The sequence below is a fragment of the Sycon ciliatum genome, chromosome 2 (assembly GCF_964019385.1).
Source record: "Sycon ciliatum chromosome 2, ocSycCili1.1, whole genome shotgun sequence".
Taxonomy (NCBI): Eukaryota; Metazoa; Porifera; class Calcarea; order Leucosolenida; family Sycettidae; genus Sycon; species Sycon ciliatum.
Window position 1 is genome coordinate 29,512,072 of NC_088644.1, and position 10,798 is coordinate 29,522,869.

The following is a 10,798-nucleotide window of genomic DNA, read 5'->3' on the forward strand; positions in this document are numbered from 1 at the left end:
AATTACTCTCATAATAGTTTCTAAAGGATTGGATAACAGACGCCCAATTTGGAAAAATTTATGCACAAAGTGATCACAGATTTTATGTGGTATAGAACTATAGATGCTGGCATAACGGTTTTTGCCTAGGTACGCGTCTATAGTTTTGAAATGGACTGTAGTAATGATTACTAGTAATAAGTATGTTCTTCACGTCAAGATTCTGGAGGTGCTTGAGCAGTGAGGAGGTGATTATTTCAATCCATCGAAGCAGAGCACGTCCCGTCCAACATCTACATGTATGTGTACGACGGTTTCTCCGTCACCCTCCAAGAACACCAAAAACCCGCATATCGCGCATACATTCACTGTGTTGCATGATATTCATGAGGTCCGAGAAGCCCACTTTTGTGCCATCGCTCTGCATACAATTGCATACACGGGCTCCGACGATTGCATACCAACTTTGGGGCCTGATATATACGATTTGGGACAAGGTATACCCATGAAATTTTCTGTATGTGTTCTGCAGAGGTTTCTCTTTCCAGTCGTGTAATTTGTTGGCCCTAATTCCGATTTTAGAATTTTGGACTGAGGTCAATACCAAGAGTAGATTTTTGGTTGGAGGAAAGCAAATCAGCACACGAAGCACAGAAGCCATATTATATAATTTTTTCGACTACAATATTTTTTTGTGGGCCTTTCATTCCATTACTCTTCATTTCAGGTCGAATACAATGTCAATGGTGATTAATTAACAAGGTAGTAAGCAAGTCCTTATATATAGTAACCGGCACTTTTGGCGGGCAGAGCATTGACAAAAATAGCACTTGAAAAATAGCGCTAGTATAGTGGCCGGCGGACGTGGAGGCGACTGCCAGCACGGTGCTACCACAGTGGTCCCTGATCATGAACCGGGACAAAACTAAGTATACGGACATCTTCAGAAGTGCGGACAGGATCGATGAAGAGTGGAGGACAACGCGCAAGCTGGGTTCGCTGCTGGGCGACGAAGAGGATAATATTATTATGCGACGAAAACAGCTGGCGACTGCAGCATTTCAGTCCCTATGGAGCCTCTGGAAGAGGCATCAGCACATCAGCGAGAAGTTGCGTCTGCGGCTGTACAACACTTTTATTATTCCAGTACTGACGTACAACTCGGGTACGTGGGGGGTCAGTGTGACTGTTCTGTCTCGCCTGGATTCCTTCCACCGCCGTCAGCTAAGGTCACTCATCGGTGTGAAATGGCCACAAATAATACCGAATGATGCTCTCTATGCCAGATGCGAAGCTGAACCCTTGAGTGTCATGGTCAAGAGATCACGCTGGAGGCTGTTTGGCCACATCCTGCGGATGGCAGATGAATCTCCAGCTGTTATGGCTATGTTCGCGTACTTCGCCAATCAGCAACAGAAATGCTGGAGGGGTAGACCGCGGACGACCCTGCCGCAGGCATTGGTGGGAGATCTGCGCCAAGCCAATGCCGGATTGCTTGGGAACTTAGACGCTCTGCAGAGCCTGCGAGCCATTGCCCATGACCGACCCGCATGGCGAGATCTATGTATGAAGATCTGTGCATCGTGATATACCGACAGGTCCTGAAACAGTCAAACTCAGGAAATAGCACTATTATTATCACTCAGGCTGCAATATTCAATGACATAATTAAAGTTTAATAATAGCTATGAAAAGTATGAATGCCGCAGACATCACCACGCAACATGACAATTTGTTCAAGGTTTGGTTTTGTGTGTTTCCAAAATCGATTTTCACGCTCCGATCATCAGTGGAAATACGGAACTAAAGAGATCAAGGGCAAAACAAAGGTTAAAAATCCAAAGAAGTGTGACACATGACGGGTAACTTGTGGTAAGTATTACAAAAAGTGAGAACTAAAATAAAGAGTAAGTGTGACAAACGGGCATGAACAGTGCAGAAACAACTCATGAACACGGGGTGCAAACTCACGAAAATAACCTAAGGGCTAAAACATGTTCTTTTTGCTTACACAAATCGGGCTTATGCGTACGAATACAAACAGCTTCAAGGACCTTCAACTGCTGGACATAACGGGCACGACACAGTACAGAGAAGTGGGAATCATCATAAACACTCAAACAATCGGGACGAGAATAATAATAATAATAATAACAAATGCAAGTACACAGCTGACTTCTTACGAATTTCACCCTCATCAGCTCCATCACCTTCCCTGCCACCTGACTCCTCCTCGTCCATTTTATCACCATCACCACCAGCCGTCTCATCGTCATCCGCCTCGTCGTCATCCGCCGCCTCGTCATCACCCGCCTCGTCGTCATCTGTATCCTCGCCGTCATCCGCCTCGTCGTCATCTGTATCCTCGTCATCCGCCGCATCATCACCCAACTCATATTCACCACCAGTCAGTCGTCTGATACCATCCATGTTCTCCTTCCTACGTCTGTCCCGTGCCACTGTCCTTACCTCATCTACATCCCGAGATTGTGTTCCGTTTTGCCCCCGGCTTCCGGTCTCATCCCCGGCTTCCGGAGGCATCACAGACATTGTGCCGCACAATCAAAACGCTAGTTACACAAACATACTTTGCGGCGCACTTCATCCCTGTGTTCACTACGATAAGTGCGTTCACGGTGAGGAAGGATGTCCTACCATCCCACCTATTGAGCCACTTGGTCTACCAATTTGAGTGCCGGAATTGTGATAGCCGGTACGTTGGTAGGACCCTTCAACACCTGAGCGCACGTATCAAGCAGCATGTACCACTTCACATGCTGCCGGACGCAGCAAAAGCGAAGCGCCCGAAGCGGGGAAGACCACGCAAGAACCCGCTCCCTCTACCACCGACACAACCAGAGCAAGTCGAACACACGGTGCAGAGGAAGAGTGGTGGATCACTAAGCCAACCGAATGTGCCTTCTCCACTGTTGCCCTTGCCGCCACCGGAGCCACCACCAGTGCCGTTGGTGGCTGGGGTTGGGGAGGAGTCGGCAACAACGACAGTACCGCCAATCACAGAAATTGATCCCATTTCTTTGACACAGTATCCGGCTGTGCGGACACCGCAGCACCCTCCGGCGCTTGATCCGTGGGTCCTGAGACCACGGAGGTCGACCGCCAATTATTCAACCGAAATATATGCTAGGAATGGCCAAGGCCCACGCGGAGCATCGAAGGAGACCGGAAGCCGGGGGCAAAACGGAACACAATCTCGGGATGTAGATGAGGTAAGGACAGTGGCACGGGACAGACGTAGGAAGGAGAACATGGATGGTATCAGACGACTGACTGGTGGTGAATATGAGTTGGGTGATGATGCGGCGGATGACGAGGATACAGATGACGACGAGGCGGATGACGGCGAGGATACAGATGACGACGAGGCGGGTGATGACGAGGCGGCGGATGACGACGAGGCGGATGACGATGAGACGGCTGGTGGTGATGGTGATAAAATGGACGAGGAGGAGTCAGGTGGCAGGGAAGGTGATGGAGCTGATGAGGGTGAAATTCGTAAGAAGTCAGCTGTGTACTTGCATTTGTTATCTCGTCCCGATTGTTTGAGTGTTTATGTAACAGTCCAACTAACTTCAGTAGTCATTCTTGGAATAAGCAATGATCCTTGCCATAATGCATTCTTATATACATAAACAAGCAATGATGGACATAACACCTAACAGCAGCAGCGTGATAATAGCAGGTGATAAGTGTATCCTATTCCTAGTGTTAGTAGTAACAGTGAATCTGTTACACCATTCCCCCCTCTCAACTGTCAGAACAGTACCAATTCGAAGGAACAGTTATGGTAACTAATGATCATGCATGGATATGTGGAATGCATGGTAGCCGAAAACAACACTGATGAACTCAAGATCCAGTGCATGTCCTCTGCAAATAACGCCTGGCTGGCAGGGAAGCACTATCCTAATCATGCAGAATGCTACATTTCTATTGCAACACGTAGAAACTAGCAATACAACTGTGGCTGCCAATTAAATAGCAATTTTATGAAAAACGGTCCAGGTAGGTTTTCAACGGAATAATAGCATTTCCTGCTTCATCCATCAAGTATTCCTCCGGCTCCCAGGTGGCATCTCGGTAGCCCTTCCATTTCACTAGGTACTGCGTGCGCCGTCCTCTCTTCTTGTGCGACAACACCTTTTCGATAATGTACCGCGTATGGCCATCCGCATCGGTTAGGGGTGGAGGTGCCGGCTGAGTACGGCCCGGTATCTCATTGCCATGGTACAGCTTGAGGGCAGCAATATTGAACACTGGATGGGCCCGAATGATTCTTGGAAGAGCTAATCTGTACGCATTCGGGGCCACTTTCTTCTGCACTTTGAACGGCCCATACCACTTGAGCCTTAATTTGTGTGAAGGCCTGTCTCGTTCCTCGGGCGTCAGCAGGAAGTCCCTGAAGACCAACACCTCATCCCCCTCCTTCAGGGCGTCCTCCACCCGTCCTCGATCCGCATACAATGATTGCCGGGCCTGCGCCGCCACGATGGCATCCTGTGCCTCACGTAGTGCCTCTACGCGGCCATCCAGCCATGACAGCGGACCATTCGTGTCCATGCCAGCTCCAGCTTTCTGCTTCGTCAATAAGCTCGAGGGAGTAACTGGATGGCATCCATGGTTGAGGAAAAATGGCGTGTTACCTGTTGACGCTTGATCGGCATTGTTGATCGCAAACTCACATAGCGATAGGAGTTCATCCCAATTGTTTTGCCTATGGTTGACGAAAGCTCTTAGCGTATCCTCAATGACACGGTTCACACGCTCAGTCATGCCATCGGTCTGCGGGTGGTTGGCCGTGCTCATTTTTAGCTCCACGCCAAGAATACTGAAAACCTCCTTGAAGAACGCCGACGTGAATCGCGGATCTCGATCACAAACTATCGTTTTGCTCAAGCCATGGGCAGCAAACACATGATCCACGTACAATCGGGCTGCCTCCTTAGAGTCAACATGAACAGTCGTCGGGATCAGGTGCACATACTTCGTCAGACGGTCCACAAAGGTTAGAATGGCGCTATGTCCTCGGCAGGTCAGCGGCAGTGCCATGATGAAATCCATGCTGATGTCTGTCCAGGGCTGTTCGGGGACTGGAAGGGACTGCAACAGTGCCTTGGTCTGGCTACCCTTTACGCGTTGGCACCGGTCGCAAGATTTAACGAAGTCCTTCACAGTACTTCTCATGCCTGGCCAATAGAAGTATCTGCTCAGCTTCAGGTAGGTCCTGTCTCTCCCCGGATGGCCGGCCGTCAGGCAATCATGATTCTGTTTGAGCAGTTGCAGCCGTACCGGACCGCGAGGAATGCAGAGGCGAGCATCGCCCGATGTTACTAGGTACAGCCGCCGGTCCACACTGTTCCAGACGTATCGCTCATGCATGGCGTCTTCGCTGCAAGCCATCAAGCGCTTGATTACTGGCGAAAGCTCTGGGTCACTATCATACCCTGCTGAGATCTGATTCGCAATTCCTTGATTCACATCCAGAGAGAACTCGATTCCATTCAGTTCCAAGTCTGGTCGACGTGACAACGGGTCTGCTATGTTACACTTCCCTGGCTTGTGATGTACCGTGTAGTCATAGTCGGCCAGGAATTCAATCCATCGAGCCTCTCTCTTGGTTAAGTTTGGTTTGGTCCTGAGGTAGACAACTCCCATGTTGTCGGTGTAGAGTTGAAAGTGGCGAAATAGGTAGACTCGCCAGCACTGCAGGGCGTACACTACAGCCAAGGTTTCTCGCTCGGCGGCCGTGTAATTCCGTTCGGCAGAAGACAGCTTTCGGCTCACGTAAGCCACAGGATGCCAGGACTGGTCCTCTGCTTGCTGCGTTAAGACTCCTGCCACAGCAAAGTCACTTGCGTCAGTCTCAACGCGGAAATCCTGACTGACGTTTGCTAGTCGCAACACTGGTGCATCCAGCAGAGCAGACTTCAATCGCTCAAATGCCTCCTATCGAGTCTGATTCCACTCGAAGCGCACATGTTTCCCTGTCAGTTCCTCCAGGGGTTTGGAGATGACCGAGAAATGGTTAATGAACCTTCGAAAGTAATTAGCGAATCCCAGAAACTGTCTTACGTGCGTGACCGTCGTCGGGACAGGCCAGTTATGCACGGCCTTGATCTTCTCTGGATCTGGAGAAATGCATTCGCCGTCTATCCGGTGCCCAAGAAACAGAACGTCTGTCCGGCCGAATTCACATTTAGACGGTTTGCAATATAGCTCATTCCTCCTGAGGGCGTTTAAGATGGTTCTGACATGATCGAGGTGCTCCTCCCATGATTTGCTGAATATGAGGATATCGTCTAGAAACACCACAACGAATTTACGCAGGTATGGCTTGAGGACACTGTTCATCAAGGTTTGGAATGTTGCCGGGGCATTTGTTAGGCCGAAACCCATCACTGTGAACTGAAAGTGACCGAATGGGGTATTTATTGCTGTCTTCGGAATATCTGTTTCTTCTATTCGAATCTGATTGTAACCGGACCTCAGATCTAGCTTGGTGAAATACGCACTGCCTTAGACGGTATCAAAGAGGTCGTCAATATTCGGTAGGCATGCCTTGTTCTTAATGGTTATGCGGTTTAGCTCCCGCCAGTCGCATACCATTCGAAGTGTTCCATCCGCTTTCTTTACGAAGAACACAGGGGCTCCGTATGGGGATTTGCTGGGCTGGATGAATCCTCTACGGAGCAGCTCGGTGAGCTGAGCTTGAAGCTCATCCATCTCTGGTTTTGGTAAACGATATGCTGCACGAGATGGCGGTTTAGCTCCTTCTTCCGTTTTTATCTCGTGATCTGCGCCTCTTCTGGGTGGCAGCTTGTTTAGAAGCTCATCGGGAAGGACGTCCCCGAACTCCTTCAGCAGGTCCTTGAAATCCTTCTGATCCTCCCTACCCGGACTATCCACCGTCTGTGGCTCGTCCGGATCTGCTGTCACATACGCTAGGATTCCTTCTGCGCCACCTCTCATTGTATGCCTAGCCTGCTTCCCTGAGATGAGGAACGTCTCGATCGGTGGGTTGGATTTGTCCGTGCCATCACTTTCACTCGGTTGACAGATGATGGATCCACCCTCCAGCTTGATTTCATTGGTACGAAAATTGATCTGTGGGTTCGTCCGGGTCAGCCATGGTTTGCCGAGGATCACGTCATACCGCGTCATAGGGAATACTAGGAACTGTTGGTGCTCGCTAAAGTCGCCGACTACGGTCTTCAAGCTGCCCGTTTTCGTAATAGGCTGTGAGCGGACCGATCCATCAGCAAGTGTGACGTTCAGGACGTCGCTACCGGTTGTTGTGGAGATGTTGTGCTTCTTGACAAAGTCAGTTGAAATGAAGTCGTGGGTTGACCCAGAATCCAGTAGCATGGTAACGCGACGTCCATTTATCTTGCCCTGGACGCGCATTAGGTCGTGTTCGTTGTCGGCGGAAATGCTCCCTGTGCTGGCGGTTACTTCATTAGGCCGGCCAACAGTATCAGGTGACGAATGCTTGACAGGCGAGGCTTGAATTTCGGTCTCCTCGAGGCGTGGTTCCTCATTTGCTAAGGGGCTGAATTTGTTCTGAACTTTGATTCGTGGCCTATTCCTGGGTGCTCTCGTGTTCGCCAGTAGTCGCACTCCCTTCCTTGCTGGCGTCCATCGTTTAAAGAAGGCTTGCTTGTGGCGTTCCTCCCTCCTTCTGGACAGAATCTGGCAATATGGCCGGGTTTCCTGCAGGTGAAACACAGCCTTGAACGACCCTCTGGCTCCCTGGTTTCTCTCCCACCGGATGGTGTTGGTTGGCTTGACCAGGGTCCAGGCTGGCGCCTCTGATGCCCTGGTGCGCGCACTGCCTTGGCGTAGCTTGCTTGGGCTAGCCGCATCGACTGGTCTGCTGAGACCGCAGCTCGTATGGCTTGGGCCAAATGTTGCGGATGCTCCCTAAGTACCTCACCGCTTAGGCCCTGAGCCAGCCCACGCGTGAACAAGATAGCTCTGGAGTGGTCATCAAGCTCGGGAACTTGTAAGCTAAGCCGCGAAAATTTGTTGATGTATTCGTCAAGAGTCTCATCTTGGTGAAGAGCGAATAAGTCGATGCGCGCCTGTTCCCTGTCATAAACCGGGCCGTACACTTCTCCCAGCTTGCTCTTCAGGTCTGGCCAGTCGGAAAACAGCGTGTTTGCCTCCTGAGAGGCGATAAACCAAAGACGAGCGTTGCCCTCCAGAAAACTCGCCGCGTAGCTCAAGCGCTCCTCCGCGTTGTCCAGCTGCAGGGACTTCATGGCGAGTTCGATGGCGAAGGCCCACTCCTTGAACTCTCTTGTATCTCCACGAAACACAGGCGGAGACTTAACATGGCGCATGCGTGGCCTCTCTCCGCTGGGAGCTTGAGCACGTCTTGGCGTTTGATCTGCTCCATCGCACTGACCGAGTGCGATAAGGTGATTCAGACGCTTCTGAATCTCGAATATACCGTAGGCGACTAATGCGGCCACTGCGCATAGCCCGAACATGACGAAAAGAAAAACCATCCTCTTGCTACCAGTGTAACAGTCCAACTAACTTCAGTAGTCATTCTTGGAATAAGCAATGATCCTTGCCATAATGCATTCTTATATACATGTACATGAACAAGCAATGATGGACATAACACCTAACAGCAGCAGCGTGATAATAGCAGGTGATAAGTGTATCCTATTCCTAGTGTTAGTAGTAACAGTGAATCTGTTACAGTTTATGATGATTCCCACTTCTCTGTACTGTGTCGTGCCCGTTATGTCCAGCAGTTGAAGGTCCTTGAAGCTGTTTGTATTCGTACGCATAAGCCCGATTTGTGTAAGCAAAAAGAACATGTTTTAGCCCTTAGGTTATTTTCGTGAGTTTGCACCCCGTGTTCATGAGTTGTTTCTGCACTGTTCATGCCCGTTTGTCACACTTACTCTTTATTTTAGTTCTCACTTTTTGTAATACTTACCACAAGTTACCCGTCATGTGTCACACTTCTTTGGATTTTTAACCTTTGTTTTGCCCTTGATCTCTTTAGTTCCGTATTTCCACTGATGATCGGAGCGTGAAAATCGATTTTGGAAACACACAAAACCAAACCTTGAACAAATTGTCATGTTGCGTGGTGATGTCTGCGGCATTCATACTTTTCATAGCTATTATTAAACTTTTATCTCCACGTAGATTATTTGTACATAATTAAAGACATACAGTCAACTTCGCTTATAACGACACTCGGCGGGGCATCAAAAAAGTGTCCTTATTCGCGAAGTGTCGTTATACCCGAAGTCTCATCATTATGTATTACAGTTGGATGGGACTTTGCTCTGGGCACGGAAATGCTGTCGTTATTCGCGAATTGTCGTTATATCCGCAGTCGTTATTAGCGAAGTTGACTGTATTCATAAATGACATATCTTCAATACCCATGAGCTACATTGTATATGATAATTATATCATTATATCATCGTTCTGGCTCAATTTCTTTCCCTTGTCATAGTCCTGTTTATCATGTTCAGCGTAAGCGAAGTTGTGGATCATGCTTGCATGGTTGACTCCAACGCGTACATGCAAGTAATAATAATAATAATAGTGGCGCCAACAGCATATTTGGCGGTCAGAGCATAGACCAAATAAAGCTGTGTGGACCCTGGCTAGCGCCAGACGTTACTGAAGTAACGTCTTCTGCACAGCTACGGGAATTAAATTAATAGCACTTTAAAAGATAGCGCTAGTGGCGCCAAGTGCACAGTGAGACAATGATTATTACCAGTATCAGACAACAGTCAACAGTGCTAGTGGCGACCACAGTACTATTCTCTTCATTTGTGTTCTCTTCGTGTTTTGTTGCCCGTAAAAGAGGCTGTTACGGTACTACAATGTCAAAACAGAGTCAACTAACTTTCGCACATACATGTACCTGGTACTTCTTTTGCACGCAAAATTCAGGCTTCAGCTTGGCCGGCAATGTACACTGCCTCCATGATCCAGCACTGCAAGGTGAGATTTGTTGCGCGCACGCGCTTGAATGGTGAAGTGAGAGTGGGTGCCATGTTTGCAGACTGCACTTAGGCAGGCTGGTGACGATGTCAGGTGACGGGGTATCGCTGAGTCCCTCTCATTAAAGGGGCAAAAACTAAAATTTCACCAGTTGTAGTCTTCGGGGTGCTGAGTCGAATGGTCTTGGTCCGAGAAAGCTGAGACGCTCCCTTCCTTACTGAATCCCAATCGAACTCGCGCACTTCCACCCAAACTGGGTGACTGCGCCCTACTAGTACTAGATGGGGATTTGTAGGCAAAATATCACTAAAAGCGCCATTTCGTTCTTATAAAAGCACGGATGACCGCGATTGGCCCATATGTTGTAGTCTTTTGGACGCTGAGTCGACTGGTTTTGGTCCGAAAAGGTTACGATGCAGCGTTCCTCCTTTATTCCCAATCGAACATGGTTGAAGAAGCGGTCATGTGCTCCTGGGTGCCCAAATCACCTGGTCACCAGTCACCACGCCAGCAGGCGACAACTTTCACACCAAGGTTCAACTCCAGTGACAGGACTGCACCCAAAAAAGGTCATGTTATTGCATATGTTCTTGGTTTAGTTTTTGGCCTTTTTCGTGCTTTGGAGTTGATAACATTTTCCTCACTATCGAAAAAAAAAAAAAAAAAAAAAAAGGTCAAACAGGCTAGTAAGTTGTACCCTGCAGCAGTGCAGGCTCGGTGACCAGGTGACTGGCGTACGCAGGAGCACGTGACCGCTTGTTCAACCATGTTCGATTGGGAATACAGGAGGAACGCTGCATCGCAGCCTTTTCGG